The sequence below is a fragment of the Molossus molossus genome, unplaced genomic scaffold (assembly GCF_014108415.1).
Source record: "Molossus molossus isolate mMolMol1 unplaced genomic scaffold, mMolMol1.p scaffold_m16_p_12, whole genome shotgun sequence".
Classification (NCBI taxonomy): Eukaryota; Metazoa; Chordata; class Mammalia; order Chiroptera; family Molossidae; genus Molossus; species Molossus molossus.
In genome coordinates, this window is record NW_023425347.1 from 92896431 (window position 1) to 92915759 (window position 19329).

The window sequence follows — 19329 nt, forward strand, 5'->3', positions numbered from 1 at the left end:
TTCTTTGACAGGCAATTCTCAGTTGTTGCAGGTGACATGACTGGAGCACTTTTAATTGACATCATTACCGGGTTTGTTTAATATCTAGTCTGTGGGTGACATCCTTTTACCTGAAGCAGCAGCAGTTAAAGTGAAAGTTTTTGAAATCAAAATGTAATTACTTATTGAGTCAGGTAGGATTGCATTCAGATGCGAGAGGCAAAAAAGCAGCAAACAGGAGTTCATTTTTCACGACGAATGTGTAGTCTAGAATTAAGCAGCCCAGGTGCAGCTGAAGGAAGTCGTCAAGAATGTAACCTGGTTCCGTCTTTCTGCTCTGCCGTCCATGTGACTTTCGTCCTCTTGGTTGCAAGAGGGCTGCTGCTGACCGGTCATCGTATCCACATCCCAGGCAGGAAGAAGCAGGAGAGTGGGGGCAGTGCCTATATCAGGAATGGATAACCATTCCCATAAATCCCCAGTGGACTTCTCTTTGTATCCTAAGGGCCATGTCTGTGTCACATCGTCCACTCCTGGCTGCAAAGGAGGCTGGAGAATTAACTGCCCTGAATGAGACTGGCGCTCTGGAGGTGATAGGGAAGAAAAGAATGGATGTTGGATGGATGACTAGAAGTGTCTTTCCTCACTAATATAGCAGAATTAAAAAGTGCAACTATTAGCGTAAAATCTGGCATCCGAGTCTCCTTAGGGAAAAATGATCTTTGTTTTGGAAAATACTTTGACAATCTTCTGAGGGTGGAAGATTAGACTCAGAGAGCACGCAGCGTCTGCAAGTGGCAGATAGCTGAACTAGCAGCCCATGATATGTATGGGAATTTGGAGAAGAGAGGGACCAGGGAGAGGGTGAGGGGAGGCACCGTGGCAGGAGACGAAGCGAAGGAATTCAGCCGTCGGTGGGGTGACCAGATATTTTTTGAAGAACAGAGCTAGATCTCTAGCATCCGATGTAAGTCATTTGAGGTCCTGTGATATGAAAACCCTCCACGCCCCCTCCCGACCTTCAGTCAAGTCTGTCGCATTCACAAAAGCCTTGTAAGTTGTTTGGAGGGTGTCACGGGGAGGATGGCTTTTGGGTCTGGTACAGGGATAGTGTGGGAGGGAAGATGGGTCCGGATGGCAGGATTAGACAAAGCAAGAGGTGTGACCACCAAGGTGGCCAGGGATTCACAGATATCTTGGGGAGTCACAGACCCCCGAGGAACATGAAAGGGGGGTACATCGGTTTATCTCTTGCCACGTAGCACACCAGTGACTTTGAACAATACAAACCATTTCTGTTGAAGCTCTGCTGGGCTGGCTGCTTTTCATCCATTTTGGAGGTGACATTCTTCATCTTCAGCAGAGACAGGGTGACAGGCTAGGGCTGAGCATGGGGGTGGCTGTCTGATTTCTCTCAAGGCAGGTGTCTGTAATTCTTTTTTTTTTTTTTTTCTCTCTCTCTCTCTCCTTTGCAGAAGGATTATGAAGTCACACTGAATTCCCAGAACGCCAGCCCCACACATATCCAAACACGAGGATAAAAAGATGTTCTACAGCCAAATATAAATGCATTTTTAATTATCTGCACCGCCGCTCCCTCCCATTAGTGTGGGAAATCAAGAGTTGAGTACAGAGTATTTACAACAATGATCTCAGAAACAACACTCTCACTTTCAAGACAACTCCTCATCTCTTCTTGCATTTGATGTGCACAAATATACTCGGAGAGGGCTTGGGTTGGTTTGGGTGGTCTCTTCATTTTTTTGGTTGGATTAATGGAAACTCAGACGGGGCAGAAGGCTTGAGGGGGAGCGGAGGGAGGGAGGTGGAGCTTGGGGGTGAAGGCTGCTCACCTGGTGTCTTCCCTATTAAGGAGAGAAGTGGTCTCCCCTGGGCTAGGACTGGGGTCGGGGGTGGGTGGGGACAGCATAAGACTTGCAGTCAGCTCATCTGGCTGAACCCCAACTTGGCCACTTCCTAGCTGGGTAACCTCGGCCAGAGCTCTTTGTGTCTCTGAGCTTTAGCTTCCCCGACAGCAGAATGGGAACAGGACCATGTCCCCTGCGAGGGATACCGTGAGCTTGCCGAGGTGTCCCGTGTGACAGTCCCCAGCAGGTGCCTGGTGTGGGTGGGGCTGTTACACGGTCCTCCTGTCTTAGCTTCTCCTAGGAAGTCAGACTGGCAAGGTGATGTCCACTCTGGTTTCTCCCTCTGTATGACCCCAGGACTGTCCCTCTTCCAACCTCCTCTGGGAGCAGCAGTCAGAGGAGGAGGGACAAGAAGCAGAGGCCTGGAGCTTCCCGAAATGACACACCATGGCCATGAAGCCAGAGCTTTTGGGTAACTCCTGGCTGCCATTGCTCGATGTCTCAAGAGGCTGTGCTGGGGAGGTTCCAGCCCTGAGCAGGGGCCCCTCCTGGAGCTGGCGGCGAGGGGACGCCCCAGAATATGCTGTGGCCTGGACCGCGAGGCGTGGGCCGGCCGGGCCGAGAACAGCTCCACGTGGTCTGAGCTGCTGGTTCCCTCTCGCTTGCTCTGGGCTGCACACTCTTATTGCTCCCGAATGACCTCCGCCTCCTTGGGCTTTTTCATTTTTGGGGGGGGGTGTCCAGTTTCTCTCCCAAGACAAGATGGGGGGCAGGGAGGGGCCAGCTGTGTGACCCCGGGAAACCGCTTAGCTTCCCTGACTCAGTTTCATCATCCGTGGGCTGTGTGTGAGGTTCCTGCAGCTGCTGAACCAATGACCACAAACTCTGCGGCTTAGAAAAGCACAGGTTTATTCTCTCACGGTTTTGGAGCCCAGAAGTCCAAAGTCAGGGTCACTGGGCCGAAACCAAGGAGTCCTCAGGGCCGCGCTCCTTCCAGAGGCTCTAGGGGGGAATCTGTTCTTCCCTCCTTCCAGCTTCTGCGGCTGCCGGCACGTCGTGGCTTGTGGCCGCATCCCTCCTGTTGCCGAGGTCAGCATCTTCGAGTGTCTCCCTGCACCGTCCTCATGTCACCTTCTCCTCTGTGCGACAATACCCAGCCACCTCGCACTTATAAGGATACGTGTGACTGCAGTTAGGGCCCGTCTGGATAATCCAGGATCATCTGTCCATCTCAAAACCCTCAACAGAACCACATCTGCAAAGACCCTTTTTCAAATAAGCTCACATTAACAGGTTCCAGGGGTTGAGATTTGATATTCTTCGGAGCCATCAGGCAGCATCAGGACCTGATCTTTGGTGGTCTTTACCCAGCTGTGTGCATTGCATGAAGATGATGCTCAAACCAGATCAGATTGAGTCTGTACCCCTCAAACCTTGGCCAAATCCAATGTGTGCTCCATAAACACATCTCAGGACCAGAACCACTATTCTTCCGTGACTGCTGCTCATTCTCCTCCTCCACCTTCTTCCTCCTCCTCCTCCTTCTCCATTTCCTCCTCCTCCTTCACTTCTTCCTCCTCCATTTCTTCCTCCTCCTTCACTTCCTCTTCCTTCTCCATTTCCTCCTCCTCCTTCTTCTCCACCTCCTCCTCTTTCTCTACCTTCTCCTTCTCTTCCTTCTCCACTTCTTCCTCCTCCATTTCCTCCTCCTCCTCCTTCTCCACCTCCTCCTCCTCCTTCTCCACCTTCTCCTTCTCTTCCTTCTCCAATTCTTCCTCCTCCTCCTCCCCCTCCTCCTCTCCATTTCCTACTCCTCTTTCTTTGAGCATTTATTTCATTTATCCTTCAAGAGCCCTGGGAATCGGGTTAATAAATATACTTGTTTTTCTTGCTTTGACCACTAGGAAGCTCAAACTCAGGAAGCAATCAACTCAAGCAAACTGCACAGAACAAGACATCTTATAACTTAATATAACTCCTTGCTATATTTTATTTTTCATTCTTGCTTTTTGTTCATCCTGACTCCACATCAATTTAGTATATCTGGTTACACGTATTTTGAAAATTGCCTCAAGCCTTTATTATATTTTTTCGTGGAAGAAAACTGAGTCTATATAAACAAATCAACAAAGTCAATAGAACAAACGTTTGCGGATTGATTTAAAAATAGACCGTCTCTGCTCTGCACTGGCATTGAAGAGGAGTCTGCCATTTGGAGAGTTTTATGGTTCATCTTCCTACAAGAGGAACAGTTGTCCCTTAATTTATCTGCTGAGCGAGTCTGGCTTTTGGGCCAGTGCTTAGCAAATCAGCCAGATGTGGTTTGAAGACAGATATTAAATTATCCCATAAAGGGCATACATAAATTGGGCCAATGCCTTCTGGACACCAGGCCAGGCAGGGGTCAGAGCGGTGAGTGAGGATCGAGCAATTCTGGGACTCTAGGATTCCCCGAGAATCCTGCCTAGTGGGTTGGGGAGTCTCCACTCTCCTAATTAGCAGGAGAAAGTGAGGCTGGGGCTAGGGTTAAGGCTGGGGTTGGGATGAGGGTTAGGCCTTTGGGGCTTGGATCTGTGGATCCAGCTGTCAGTCATCCAGGATGCGGAGGGAGCGTGATCTCACTTGCACACGGGCTGCATGATTCGGCTGCTGTCGGCTTGCTGAGTTGTCTCCATGAACACACACACACTGGGCTGGTCCCTCTGGTCTCACCACGATCAGCTGTCCCCAGATGGGTCTTGTTGCTGTTGGGCCCTCGTTCCTTTGCACATACTGCCTACTGTGGGGAGCCCTGTTCGGCCCAGTGTGGAGGTGGAGAGCCCGGAAGCAGGAACCGGATGCTGGCTTTACCATGTATGATTGTCATGATCTCAGGCAAGATTTTAGCTTCTGTGCCTCAGTTTCCTCTCTGCGAAATGGGGATGCTGGGTGTTGAGTTATTTTTGAGCCCCTGTGAGTTCACTACGCTAAAGTGTGTAGAAAAGTGTTTGCCACACTTTGCCGCTATAGTCTTCATCCCTCCCAATGCGTCCCCCGGCTGGTCTCTGTCCATTCGCCAGCACCCAGCATCTTCCGGAGCCTTCCCTGACCACCCCTGACCCCAGGCTGGGTCAGAGCCCCCTCTTTGGGCTTCTGCAGCCGGTCGTGCAGACACCTGTCTTGGTTGGCGGTTTCTGCATCCTCCTCTACACCTTGATCCGACATCACTTGGGCCCACACCATTCCGCCAGTAGCCACCTGGAGATGCCGAATGGCCTGTTTTCCTCCTCTGAGGGGCTGGGTGGAGAGGGTGGGGGTGTGGCCATGCTTTACCTGCTACTCCCCTCGGTGGGAATACTCCCAAATCCAGTTTCATCTGGACATCCTCCAGGTGAGCAAATGGCACTGCCATCTGGAAACCATGAGCAGGAGAGATGTTTCTCATCAATCTAGGGGGACAGTGGGACCCCGCAGTGAGCTCAGGGTCCAGAGTGCGGGCCCGGAGGTTGAAGTCTGTAACCTCCCTGTACCTCCGGTTCTTCACCTGGAAAATGGTTACTATCCACCTGCTCTGATTTCTAAGAGGATTAAAGAGTTGACATTTGTGAAGCTCCGGCACAGGGCCAGGCACGTAGCAATCATTCAGTAAATGGCAGCCATTTCCACCATTCTTGTTTTCAACATTCTAGATGTGTTCCCGGTGGCCTTCGGAAGGAGTCGGAGCTCTGAATGATGACTTCTCCTCAGCAGTGAGCTCCGAGCCGTTTCTGTGATGCCACATGGGGAAGCCGCCAATGAACACGTAGACACGCTGGCCACCCCCAGCTCAGCGCCTTCTTCCAGCCTTTTCCTGCTATCTCCTCGGTTCTCCTCCACTGAATGGCTCTGTGCCCTAGGCCCTTTCTTTTTATCCTCACCCGAGGACATTTTTGCATTTATCTTCAGATAGAACGGGAGGGAGAGAGGGAGGAAGAGAGAGAGAAACATCGATGCGAGAGAGATACATCGAGTGGTCGCCACCCACATGACCCCAACTGGGACCAGGGACAGACCGCAACCGAGGTACGTGCCCTTAGCGGACACCGAACCTTAGACTCTCTGGTCCACAGGCCGACGCTCTAACCACCGAGCCAAGCCAGCCAGAGCTGCCCAGTGCCTGTTATGTGTTAGCTTACTAAGTCTTCACGACCACTCTGCAATGACCAACGTGCGGCTGAGAGAGGTGCAGTGACTTGTCCGGGGTCACACAGCCTGAAATGCTGGGATTCCAAGACCATGGGCCTGGCTCAAACCCGCGCCCTTTCTGCCAGGTCGGGCTGGTTCAGTGCCCGCTGCAGGGTGTGATATGTCGCAAGCCCTTGGGAGAGAATAGATGTGTGTTGAACAGACGGATTTACTGTGAGACACTGAGCTCAGCCAGGGGATGTGGACGTGGATCAGTGGTCTCACAGTCCAGTAGGTTTGAATGTGTTGGCCAATCAGATGCTCCCAGAATCCAGGAGGCATTTATTTCTGAAGGAGGCTCTGGCTCTTGGTTGAGGTCGCTTGCCCCAAAGTGACCACTACCTTTTTCCTTAGACCGTCCCTGCCTGTCTAATTCGGGCTAGTGAGGTGGAGGGGAACTGGCTAGGGGCGGGAGCCTCCTCCTCCCCGGAGAGGAAGAAGCCAGGGACCGCTCGGCCCCCTGCCTGCCCGCGCTGCCTTCAACATGGTCCTGGGGCGGGGCGGGTGCTAAGAGTGAGGAGAGATGTAAGACACGTCGGGAATGAAAGTGTTTGAAGGACAGTCAGGAACGTCAGAATCAGAACAAGAGAAGATCAGAAGATGCGGAAAGACAGCGGTTCTCAAAGTGCGGGCCCGGAGTCAAAGCAGCTCTCACCGGGGGACGTGCTAGGAAGGCAGGTTTCCGGGCCCCCCGCAGACCTCCGGCCCCCCCGCAGACCTCCGGGCCCCCCCGCAGACCTCCGGGCCCCCCGCAGACCTCCGGGCCCCACCGCAGACCTCCGGGCTCCCCCGCAGACCTCCGGGCCCCCCGCAGACTCCGGACCACAAGCTCTCCAGGCTGGGCGATGCCCAGGCACGCTGACTGACGTCTGAGACCAACTGGGTTTAGGGAGGCACCCAAATGTCCTCCTGGCAAAGTGCCTGGCCTCCGCTGGGGGGCAGCAGGAGAGATTTAAGGATGTCACACAGAGATGGGCAGGATACTAAGTTAGTCTGTAGAAAGGAGATACAGGAAGCCCACATCCCTGTGTTCTTTCTCTGCCTAGGGAGCTGAGCCCAGGGTTTGGAGATAGAATGGAAGACAGGGGATGCTGATCCAGCTTTCTAAGAAAGAATAAGAGAAAGGGGTGTGTGTGTGTGTGTGTGTGTGTGTGTGTGTGTGTGGAGGGAGCCGGGGAGACCCACTAACGTCATGTCACAGCTTGAGGCAGCCCTTAATTGGGATCCATTTCTCTTTTTCCCCAGCTGCTGGCTCAGCTCAGCGAGGAGGCAAATGCTGACGGCAGCCTGGCCCGCACCCCCTCTGCTCGAGGTGTGGGCTCCATGCAGGGCGCCGACGCTAGCTGGGCAGCCTGCCCGCTGATGGGCGAAGCTGTAGGAACATCCTCACTAGGGCCTGGCTCCTGCCTGGCTCTGGAGGTCTGGAATGCCTGTGTCCCCATGCCTGTGTCCCCGCTCTGGCACAGGGGGCTCTCTGTGGAACTCATTTAGCAGCCATGTGCTTGGAACAAAGCAAGTTCTGTTTTATTTTTTTTAATATGATTTTTATTGATTTTTTTTTTTAGGAAGAGAGAGATGGGAACATTGATGAAAGACAAACATCGATTGGCTGCCTCTTGCACACCCTCTACTGGGGATCTAGCCTGACACCTGAGCATGTACCCTGCCTGGGAATTGAACCGGGACCTCTCAGTCCATGGGCTGACGCTCAATCCGCTGAGCCACACCGGCAGGGCACAAAGCAAGTTCTTAACTGCTAACTGTTCTGATGCCCAGTTTCCTAGTGGGAGGGTCCCCTTGGAGGGATGAGGAAGCAGCTACACTTAGGCCGCAAATGGCTCCAGTGAGCTCCCTTCTCTCTGTTTTCATTTATATTGCATGAAGTGTGGGAGGTGGAGAGAAGAGAGGTGGGGAGGCAGACGCTCCTCCCTACTCCCCTCCATTCTTGTCTTTCCATGACAATTGTCTGTGTTCACTCCAGTCCTGGCTCCCCAACATCTTTCTTACCTGCCCCAGCTCTCCGTTGCCATGGTGACTGCATCAGTACCCATCCTAGTGACCGTTGTGATGCCTCCTGCATGGTTGTCCTGCATCAGGTCTCCAGGGCTAACTTCTCTATGAGGCATAGCAGGCACGGTGCCTAGGGCCCAGAATACTTTTAGGAGGTCCAGGAAGATACTTTAATTTTTTTTTCAAAAAAAGAAGAAAAAAAAAACTTTTAGGTCAACGACAATGTTTGAATATATAATATTGATCTATTTGCCCCTATAGCATCAACACAGTGGTAAATAGAATTCTTGATATTTTTTTTTGTGGAGGAAGGGACCCATGAAGAAAAGAGTTTCTAGGGCCCATGAAAGTCATCATGTGGCCCTGCTCTAACCCCTCACCCATCTTTTACTTGATGCTACGCTTTAAAAATCCAAACCTGGCCACGTCCCTTTGATTCCTGTAGTGTGATGAGCAGAATGAGCCAAAGTGACCCTGGTAGCAGACCCCAGACTGGCTGGACAGTGAACTGGAGAGTACTGAACCCCAACCCCACTCTTCCCAGTGAGGGTCTTCGCCCAAACTCAGTTTCCCATGAAACCAGGGACTTTGTCCCCTTCGGTAGAGGATCAGCAATCCTCTGATCCTGGGCACTGAGGTCTCCAATCACTGGATGCTGGTATGTTTCTGGACAACTCTTGCAAACTGCTGACTCCCGTATCAGTCACTTGGCTCCAAATGGTCTGTTGTGTCTCCCACTGCTATGATTCCTCAAACTGGCATTTTAAGAAGGGAGAGTAACGAGAGGGAGGGTCCCTCCCTGGAAGGGCAGACCCGCCCTAACCCTTTCCAAGTGGTGTGGAATTTATTCTAAGCCTTGGTGCATGGTAGCAGAAGCCAAGGGCCCTGCCTTGCTGGGTACTTTAACTCCGAGTCCCCAGTGCCACGAGATGAGGTCTGGGATCCTTAGCCTGCTCACCAGTGCCTCCATGACCCAGCCCTGGAGACGGCTCCTGCGTCCCTTCCCCCACCCCTGCTCAGTTTGCGTCTCGTTCCTGAATACGCGTGCTGTTTCAGGGTTCTGAGCTTTGGCATGCACTCTTCTCCTCGACTAGAATGTCCATCTTCAACCTTTCTCCTGATTCACAGAGGAACACTTCTATTTACCCATCGAAACCCCAGTAATACATGATCTCCTCATTGAAGGCCTTTTGGAGTTTATTCATCCTTAGTCCAAGATATATGTAAGATAAGGAGTTCAGAAAAAAATAGATTTGTTTTAGCTTTTTATACTCCTCGCCTTAAGGAAGGAGAGGCCAGTATTATATATTTATTATTAGAAAGAAAAGACAGAGGGAGGGATGGAGGGAGGAAGGGAGGGAAGGAAGAGACTCCCATCTACCTACCCCCCTGGATTCATGCATGTCAACATTTGTCCTACTTGATTTACATCTTTCTGTAAAATAAGAACATTTAAAAATGACTAATAAAGCTGAAGTCCCTTTGTCCCCCTCCTAGCCCCAATTCTCCCCCCATGAAGCATGCATGACTATTAATTTGTTTTAGTCCTTTCTGTTCATGATTTTACATAAAAACTTTTTTTCCCTTTATTGACTCCAGAGAGAGAAGAAGGGAGAGAGAGATGGAAACATTGATGAAAGAGAACATCAATTGGCCACCTCCTGCATACCCCTACTGGGGATCTGGCCCATAACCTGGGCATGTGCCCTGACCAGGAATTGAACCAGCAACCTCTTGGTGCCTGGGTCAATCAAGACTCAACCACTGAGCCTACAGGCCAGGCTGATTTTACATTTTTGCTATGTGTACTTATAAACACTGTGGAGTGGCTTTTGCCTGTTGACACATTTTGTGCAAATGATACATTGTATCTAACCTGCAGTTTGCTTTGTTCACCCAATACCTCCTGGGTCAGCTCTCTGTGCTGACACTCACGGGTCTATTTCATTCATTGTAACTGCATGGTCTGTCTATAACACGTTTGAAAAATCCTCCCCTTTTAAGGAACATTGATGTTTCCTTTTTTTCAATTACAATCAATGCTGTGCATGGATTTTTCTAGATGTGTAGGTACCTAGCAGTACAGGTGCTGGGTTGTAGAACAGGCACAGGCAATCACTGTCAGCATGAGATCCTGCCTGGACAAGGATGGCGGGACCACATTTGCGGGGGGGTGGGGGTGTAATATGATCGGGATACAATAGAATTCAATTTTTTGTTTTAGATGTTATTTCTCAGATTAGTACTGAAGTTGCTAATTCACCACTAACTATATAAAATATATTTAACATACTTGTCAGCCATTTGAGCTTTCTTTTGTATTTTCCTTTTTAAAATTTCTTTTGTATTTTCTTTTATTTGGTTTTTTATCAGGTTGCTTGTCGTTTTCTTTCTGAGTTACAGGCACACTGTGTATTTCGAATATCATTTCCACGCTGTTGGAACGATCTCCAAATGGGTTGCTTGTACGTTGAATTTGTTTCGTGATGGTTTTAGCATGCAGTAATGTATTTGATGCAGTCGCATTTATTTTTTTCCGTTACATGTATATTTACATCTTTTGCTATTTGTTTAGGAAATCTTTTGCTAAGTCTGTGTCCTGAAGGTATTCAACCATATTTCCTCATACTAGTTTTAAAGTTCTGTGTTTGATCCCTCTGGAGTTTTTTTTTTTAGGTGAGGTAATGGGTAGGGATCCAATTAAAAATATTCCCCCATAGAGGTACCAACTGTCTGACACCATTTGTTAAATAACCACTGTCTCCTGGCTGAGGCAAACAACCCTCTGACCTATGCCGTCACAAATGCCGACAGCCTCTAAGCTCCCTCCTCTGTTCCACCGATGGATTTGCCTGTCTGCATGCCCCTCCCTTTGTTTGAACTCCACGTGGCTTTACACTGAGTCTATGTCTACCTGGGAAAGTTCCTTCCCATGTTCTTTTATCTTGGTTCTTCTTTGCCCCTAACTACATCAGATTAATGTTAGACTCAGTTTGCCAGCTCCATGAAAAGCTCCGCTGGGATCTGGATTGGAATTTCAGTGAATTTATAGATTAATTTTGGGGTCAACTGACATCCGTGTAATGCTGAATCTCCCCATGCATGAACATGTTATATTTCTCCATCTTTTCAGTCTTCTCTTACGTCCTTCAGTAACTTTTTATAATTTTCTCCATAAAGGTCTCTCCCATCTTTTGCTAGATTTATTCTCAAATAGCATAGTTTTTCTTGCTTTTATGACTAGGAACTTTCTTTCGGTTATAATTTCTAATTGATTATTGCAGGCATATAGGAACACTATTAAATTTTGAATCTAGGAATTTCTGCTGACTATCTTGCTAGTTCTAATTGGTGCAGATTATCTTGGATTTTCTATGTAAACAATTATACCATCCACTAATTGTTTCTCCCTCCCTCCCTCCCTCCCTCCTTTCCTTTCTTCCTTTTCTTCTGTTCCTTATCTGTTTTTGTTTTTTCTTGTTTTATATTGCTAGCTAGGGTCTCTAGTACAATGCTGTATAAAAATTTATAGTAGGCATGCTTATTTTATTATTAACTTTAATTATATTTTTACAGTTTTGGCATTACATATGATATTTACTTTAAGTTAAACATCATAAAATGTATGGAGACATATTTTATCGAGTTAAGGAAATTTCCTCTATTTCTGGTTTACTATTTTTTAAAAGAATAGCTTTATTGAGATAAAATTCACATACTGAAAATCCACCAGTTTAAAGAATACAATTCAGTGGGTTTTTTTATTTTTTATTTTTTTATTAGATTCACAGAGTTGTACAACCATCACCATGATCTAATCTCAGAACATTTTCATTACTCCCCAAAGAAATTCCATTCATCCTTTCTCTCCAACCCCTGGCAACCACTAATCTACTCTCTGTCTCTATGGAGCTGCCTATTCTAGACAGTTTATATGGATGGAATCATATTATATGTAAAGTCTTTTGAGATAGGTTTTTTTCACTTAGCATAATGCTTTCAAGCTTCATCCATGCCCTAGCATTTCTCAGCACTTGATTGCTTTTTATTGCTGAAAAATGTCGCACTATATGAATATATCACATTTTATTTAACCAATCACCTGATGATGGACATTTGGGTTGCTTCCGCTTTTTGGCTATTGTGAATAATGCTGCCATAAACATAGGTATGCAAGTTTTTTGTTAATGTACATTTTCAATGATCTTGGGTATATACCTCAGTGGAAGTTCTGGGTCACGTGGTAACTCTATGTTAACTTTTCAGGAACTGCCAAACTGTTTTCCAAAGTGGCTGCCTAGTTTTACATTCCCACCGGCGTGCACGACGGTTCCAATTTCTCTACATTTGTACCAATGCTTGTTACCGTCTTTTTAAAAACATAACTATCCTGGAGGTTGTATAGAGGCATCTTGTGGCTTTGATTTTCATTTCCCTAATGGCTAATGATGTTGGGGATCTTTTCATGTTCTTATTATGTATATCTTCTTTGGAGAGATGTCAATTCAAATCCTCTTCTTGTTTTTCTAAAGGTTGGTTATCTGTCCTTTTATTGTTGAGTAATAAGGGTTTTTATAGTCTGGATGTAAGTCTCTTATCAGATGTATCAGATGTATGATTCACAAATATCGTCTCCTATTCTGTGGGTTATATCTTCACTTGGTACCCTTTGATGCATAGGGCTTTAGTTTTGATGACATCCAGTTTATTTTTCTTGCGCGTTAGCTGCAATATCTAAGAAACCATTGCCCAATCCAAGGTCATAAGGTTTTACACCCATTACCTCCTGAAAGTTGCATAGTTTTAGCTTTTATATTTAGACCTTTCATCAACTTTGTGTTAATTTTGTACATGTGTAAATTCAAATTCATTCTTTTGCATGTGAATACCCAGTTATCCCGGTACCATTTGTTGGAAAGACTTTGTCCACACTGAATTGTCATGCATCCTCATAGAAAATAATTTAACTATAGATGGTTATTTCTGGACTCGCCATTCTATTCCATTGATCTATAGATCTATCCTTATGCCAGTACCACACTGCCTTGATTACTGCAGCTTTGTAGTAAATGTTGACATTGGAATATGTGTGTCTTCCAACTTTGCTCTTCTTTATCATGATTGTTTTGTCTATTTAAAACCCTTTGCATTGCCATATACATTTTAGGATCAGTTTGTCAATTTCTGTAAAAAAGCAGCTGACATTTTTATAGGGATTACTCAACTGCAGATCAGTTTGGGGAGTACTGACATCTTAACAATATTAAGTCTTCTAATCCATGAACATGGGATATCTTTCCACTGATTTAAGTCTTTGTTAATTCATTTCAACAGTGTTTCCTAGTTTTTAGTATACGTGTCTGTACTTCCTTTTTGTCTTTATTCTTAAGCATTTATGTTTTGTAAATGGATTTTTTTGTAATTTCATTTGTGTTTTGAATTTTAAAATGTGTGTCTTGCAGACAGTATATATTTGGATCATTTAAAAATTTTATTTAGACCATTTCTACCTTTTGAGTGGCACATTTAATCTATGTTTAATGTAATTACTGATAAGATTGGATCTACAGGTCCCATTTTGCTATTTGTTTTCATACGTCTTATGTCTTTTTGTTGCTCTATTCATCCATTAACACCCTCTTTTGTGTTAAATAGGCATTTTGTAGTGTACGATTTTCAATCCTTTGTTATTTCTTTTATTGTATATGTTTAGGTTAATTTCTCAGTAGTTTTCCTGAGTATTACAATTAATGTCTTAAATTAAGACAATCTAGTTCAGGTTAGTACCAACTTAATTTAGACAGTATGCAAAAACTTGGCTCCAAGATAGTTCCATTCTCTCCTTTCTCCTTTGTGCTCTGATTGTCATGCAAATTACATCTTTACACATTGCAGTCTCTTCAATACAGTTTATAACTATTGCTTTATACAGTTGATTATTTATTTATTTATTATTTTTGAATTCTCACCTGAGGACATTTTTCCATTTATCTTCAGATAGAGTGGGAGGGAGGGAGGGAGAGAAAGAGAGAGGGAGAGAGAGGGAGAGAGAGAGAGAGAAAGAGAGACATCAATGAGAGAGAGACACATCTATTTATTTTCTCCCTCATGACTCCGATCAGGGCTGGGGACTGAACTGCAATTGAGGTACATGTCCTTGACCAGAATCAAACTCGTAACTCTTTGGTCTGCAGGTCTGCAGACCAACAATCTAATTGCTGAGCCAAACTAGCCAGGGCTTTGCAGTTGATTTTTAAATCAGGTAGAAGAGACTTACCAAAAATACATGTATACTGCTTTTCATGTTTGCTTATGCTGTTACCTTTACCAGTCCTCTTTGTTTTTTCACATGGATTCGAGTTACTGTCTAGTGTTCTTTTACTTCAGCCTGGAGGATTCTCTTTAGTATTTCTTTAGTTTGCTACTGACAAATTCTCTGTTTTAATTTATCTGAAGATATTTTAACTTAATCATTTTTTAAATTATTGATATTTGACAGAGAGAGAGAGAAACATCAACGTGAGAGAGAAACATCGATTGGCTGCCTCCTGCACACCACCTATGGGGGATTGAGCCTGCAACCCAGGCATGTGCCCTGACTGGAATTGAACCTGGACCTGTCGGTCCATGGAACGATGCTCAATCCACTGAGCCACACCGGTCAGGCTTAACTTAATCATTTTGTTTTTGTTTTTATCCTCACCCGAGGACATTTTTGGGTATTTTGTTCAGATAGAGTGGGGGGGGGGGGAGAGAGAGAGAGAGAGAGAGAGAGAGAGAGAGAAACATCAATGTGAAAGGGACACATCGAGTAGTTGCCACCTGCACAACCCAACCAGGGCCGGGGACAAACTGCAACTGAGGTACATGCCCTTAGCGGGAACTGAACCCAGGTCTCTCTGGACCGCAGGCCAATGCTCTAACCGCTGAGCCAAACCGGCCAGGGCTTAACTTAATCATTTTTGAAGGATAGTTTTTCTGTACATAGGATTCTTGTTTGACAGTCTTTTTCTGTCAGCAGTTTGAATATGTCATCCCACTGCCTTGTGGTCTCTTTGATTCCTGATGAGGAATCAACTGTTAATCTTATTGAGGATCACTTGTATGTAAGGGGTTGCTTCTCTCTTATTGCTTTCAAGATTTGCTCTTTGTCTTTTGACAATTTGGCTATGATATGTTTAGGTGTGGATCTTTTTGTGCTTAACCTATTTTGAGATTCTGAGCCTCTTAGATGTGTAGATAACTTTTTAAAAGACAAATTTGGGAAGTTTTCTGCCATTATTTTTTAAAATATTCTTTAAATATCTAAGTATTTAAATATTTAAAAATATTATTTCTGTTCTTTTCTCTCTCTTCTATTTCTGGAGCTTTTATTGTTCATATGTTGATATACCTGATGGTGTCCCATAGATCTCTGATGTTTTGTTTATTTATCTTTGGTCTTTTTTATTTCCCTTTCACAGACAATCATTTTAATTGACCCATACTCAAGTTTGCTGATTATTTCTTATGTCAATGCAAATGTTCTACTGAGCCCTCTAGTAAATTTTTTCTATCAGTTACAATTTTCATCTTTATAATATTTATTTTGTTTTTTTGTAATTTCTATCTCTTTTTTAATATTTTGTATTTCGTGATAACTTGTGCTTACACTTTTCTTTAATTCTTTGGACACAATTTTATTTAATTCTTTGAACATATTTGTAATAACTGATTTAAAGGCTTTTTCTAGTAAGTCCAACATCTAGGTATCTTTAAGGACAGTTTCTATTGATCCCCACCCCCAAACTCCCACTTCCGTGCATGTACTTTTCTGTTTCTTTGTGTGTCTTGACTTTTTTTGTGGAATACTGGACATTTTAATTAAGATAATGTGACAACTCTGGAAATTATATTTCTTCTCCTCCCCAGAGCTTATTGCTGCTGTTCCCACCTTCTCATTTATTTATTTGTTTAGTGAACATTCTGGACTGATTAGGTAAGACCTGTTCCCTGTCATGTGTAGCCACTGAAATGCCAGCTTGTTTAGCTTAGTAGTCAGCTACCGATTGGACAGAGATATTCTTAAATGCCTTGAACCAATAAACCTCTGCCCTTTACTGAGGGACTCGGTGTGCCCTCAACATCTAGCAGTTCCCACCTCTGCTTTAGCCTTCACTTCCTGCTCATTCAGGGTCTCAAAGCCATCCAGAGGTGAGCGATTAGGGTCTTCTCTGATCTTTTCTGGGCATGTGCACAGTCATACGTATGTGTGGTATTCTAGATTCTCCAGAACATGTTCGAGGCTTTCAATGCCCCGTATAGGCATTCCAGTCCTCAGATTTCCCTTTTCAGATTTCTGCCCAGGCGCTTATTTGTTTCAATTGGTGTCACCATCTCAGGTAGCTGTGATGTTTAACACTAAAATAGCCACCCTGGCCAGTGTGACTCAGTGGTTAGAGTATTGGCTCGTGTGTCAAAGGGCCATGAGTTTGATTCCTGGGTTGCAGGTTTCATTCCCAGCCCTGGTCGGAGACGACCAATCGATGTGTCTCTCACATTGATGTCTCTCTCTCTCTCTCTCTCTCTCTCTCTCTCTCCCTCCCTCCTTTCCACTCTCTAAAAATCAATTAAAAAATATGTTCGGGTGAGGAGTAAACAAGCAAACAAGCAACAATAAATAAATAAAATTGCCACTAAATTAAAATATAATAAATGCTCTGGGTTAGGTCTTTATTCACTGAGCAGGCTCTGAGTCAGGTCAAATAATGATAAGCTGTGCAAATAGGGCTTTTCCAAGGGGCTTCATGACAAATCAAATAGTGACACCTCTCTTGGGATAGAGCTTTTTGAGGAGTCTAAACCTAGTCCGGTCCTTTCAGTGACTGCGTTTCATGGCTACCAGTTTGTGGCTACTGGTCTGTGGCAGCTGATTTTCAAGGACATGGAGCTAGAAATTGAAGAATGGGAACAGAGAAAGTTAAAATGCCACAAACCTCACTGATCTTTTCAAGATTTAGCTATTTTTCTTGAATAAATGCTCCTTGGATTATTGTTAGACTTTGATTACTTTACAGTTCTGAAAAAGTTGATCTGGATAATTTTTTGCCAGTGTTTTTATTGCTTTTATGGAGGAGTGGACTCTCAGAGGCCAGAACTACAGTTTGTTTTGTTTTTTTATATCATAAATGAGTTTTAAATTATTTTTCAGATAATTTTCTGCATCTGTTGGGATGAGAAAATTATTCTTCTTCTTAAACTGTTACTGTGATAAATTACTTGATAGATTCTTCTCATGTGAAGTACCTAGTTGAGTTCAAGGACAAGTTACTTAACTTCTCTGTATTTCAATTTCCTCATTTTCAAAATTGAGGGCATAAGAGTATATTCTCATTGGTTCTAAGTACTAAAAGGAACTTAAAAAAAGTATCTGGCACGTAGTGGACCCCCAATGAAGGTCGGCTATTATTATTGCCTTTATATTCCAGGGATAAAGTCTCCTTAGTCATGGTGTATTGCTGTTTTAAATATACTGCTAGATTCCATTTGCCAACATTTTATTTAGAATTTCTACATTCATGATCATAAGTGTGAGATTGGTTTAAAAATTTCTTTTACGATCCTTGTCAAGTTTTGGTATCAGGGTTATTCTGGCCTCAAAAAAAAAAAAAAAAAAAATCGGGTGCATTATATTTCTAATGATCCAATGTGAGGATTTTATCAAAGAAGGGGGGGTCGGTGGGTCCTAGAGGGTGGGGGAGTTGTCTAGTAAGCATTAATGACAGTCCCCGTCCCCACACTGGTAACTTGCTTTCGAATGGATATACAACTTAATCTTGGCCAAGAAAGGCTGAGAGAAAACCTGGGGAATGAAAGGGTTCCCATGAAGAGTTTCCTGTCTTCTAGAAAGGACACCTAGGCAGAGGTGACCCTTTTTCTTGTGTCTGGGTGTAATGCCTCCGACAAATCCTTAATCTCTATAATCCCTGCCTGTGGTGAGAATAAAAATGTAAATCACCTCTATTTACATAGCATCCACTTAATATGTTGCAGTTACTATTGTGTTCATTACTCTAAAAAGGCAATACTACATGCATCCAAGTTCAGTGTAATTCGTGCTTAAAAATGATACAGTTCAGCTTCTAGTCTCAAAGATGGCCATCATCAGTTTCTCCCCTCCCCCATGCACGTGCCTCTTCTCACACATAAAGGTGGAGCCTGTTTCCCTTCTTTTCAAACGTGGGCTGACCCTGTGACTGCTCTGATCAGTAGAATGTAGTAGACATAATGTCCTGGGACTTTCGAGCCCAAGTTTTAAGAACACTGGAAGCTTCTCTCTCTTCTCTCTGTAATGCTCACCCTTGAGATCTTCCCTTTCAGAACCCAGTTGCCCAGATGTGAGAAGTCCAAGCCACGTGAAGAACCAAGGCTCTCCAGCTGAGATCTCAACCCGTAGCTAATATCAACCACCAGGCATGGAGTGCGCCATTTTCGATGTTTCTGCTTAGTTTCCCCTCCAATGACTGCAGCCCAACTGACATCGCATACAGCAGAAGAGCTACCTCCGTCCACAACTGCAAGGAAAAACCAAGTGGCTGTTGTTTTGAGCCACTAAATTTCAGAGAACTTGTTATGCAGCAAGGATGACCAAAACGACTTCAGCAAATGTGTTCTGGAATTCATGCTTTGCCCTGAGCTCCTGTCAGCATCCCATCTCTCCTGTAGGCTGGGATTTGATGTCGTTGGCCACCCTTTCTGTCTCAGGTCTCTGCCTCTCAAACTTTTCGATAAATTCCATCTGCTGGAACCACGTCAGTCAATGTCTCCAGCTTCTCCACACACCCTCTGAAATGCTTGGACAGCAGTATTTGTGCCACGGGAAGAACATCAGATGTGTGGTCTTATGGCTCAAGTTCAAGACCTAGTTAGTTTACTTACCAGTTATGGGAGCTCGGGCAAGATTCTCAGTCCTTTGAGTCTCTTTGGTTTTCCTCTGTAAACTGCAGATAATAATGGCAACTCCCCCGCAGAGCAGCAGAGTGGTGCAAATAAGGTAACACATGTGAAAGAGCTTTGAAAATGTATTCTCTGCACATGGTAATTATCATTGTTATGCCTCATTGTACAATGAACACCAGTGCATGAGCTCATCAACCAGCGGTCCCTCTTTATGTCGCATTGTGGCATTCTCCCTGCTCTGGGAACACAAATCCCTGAGGGGGAAGTAAATTCATCATCACCATCACCATCATCTTCATTATCATCATCACTATCACCATCATCATGTTCA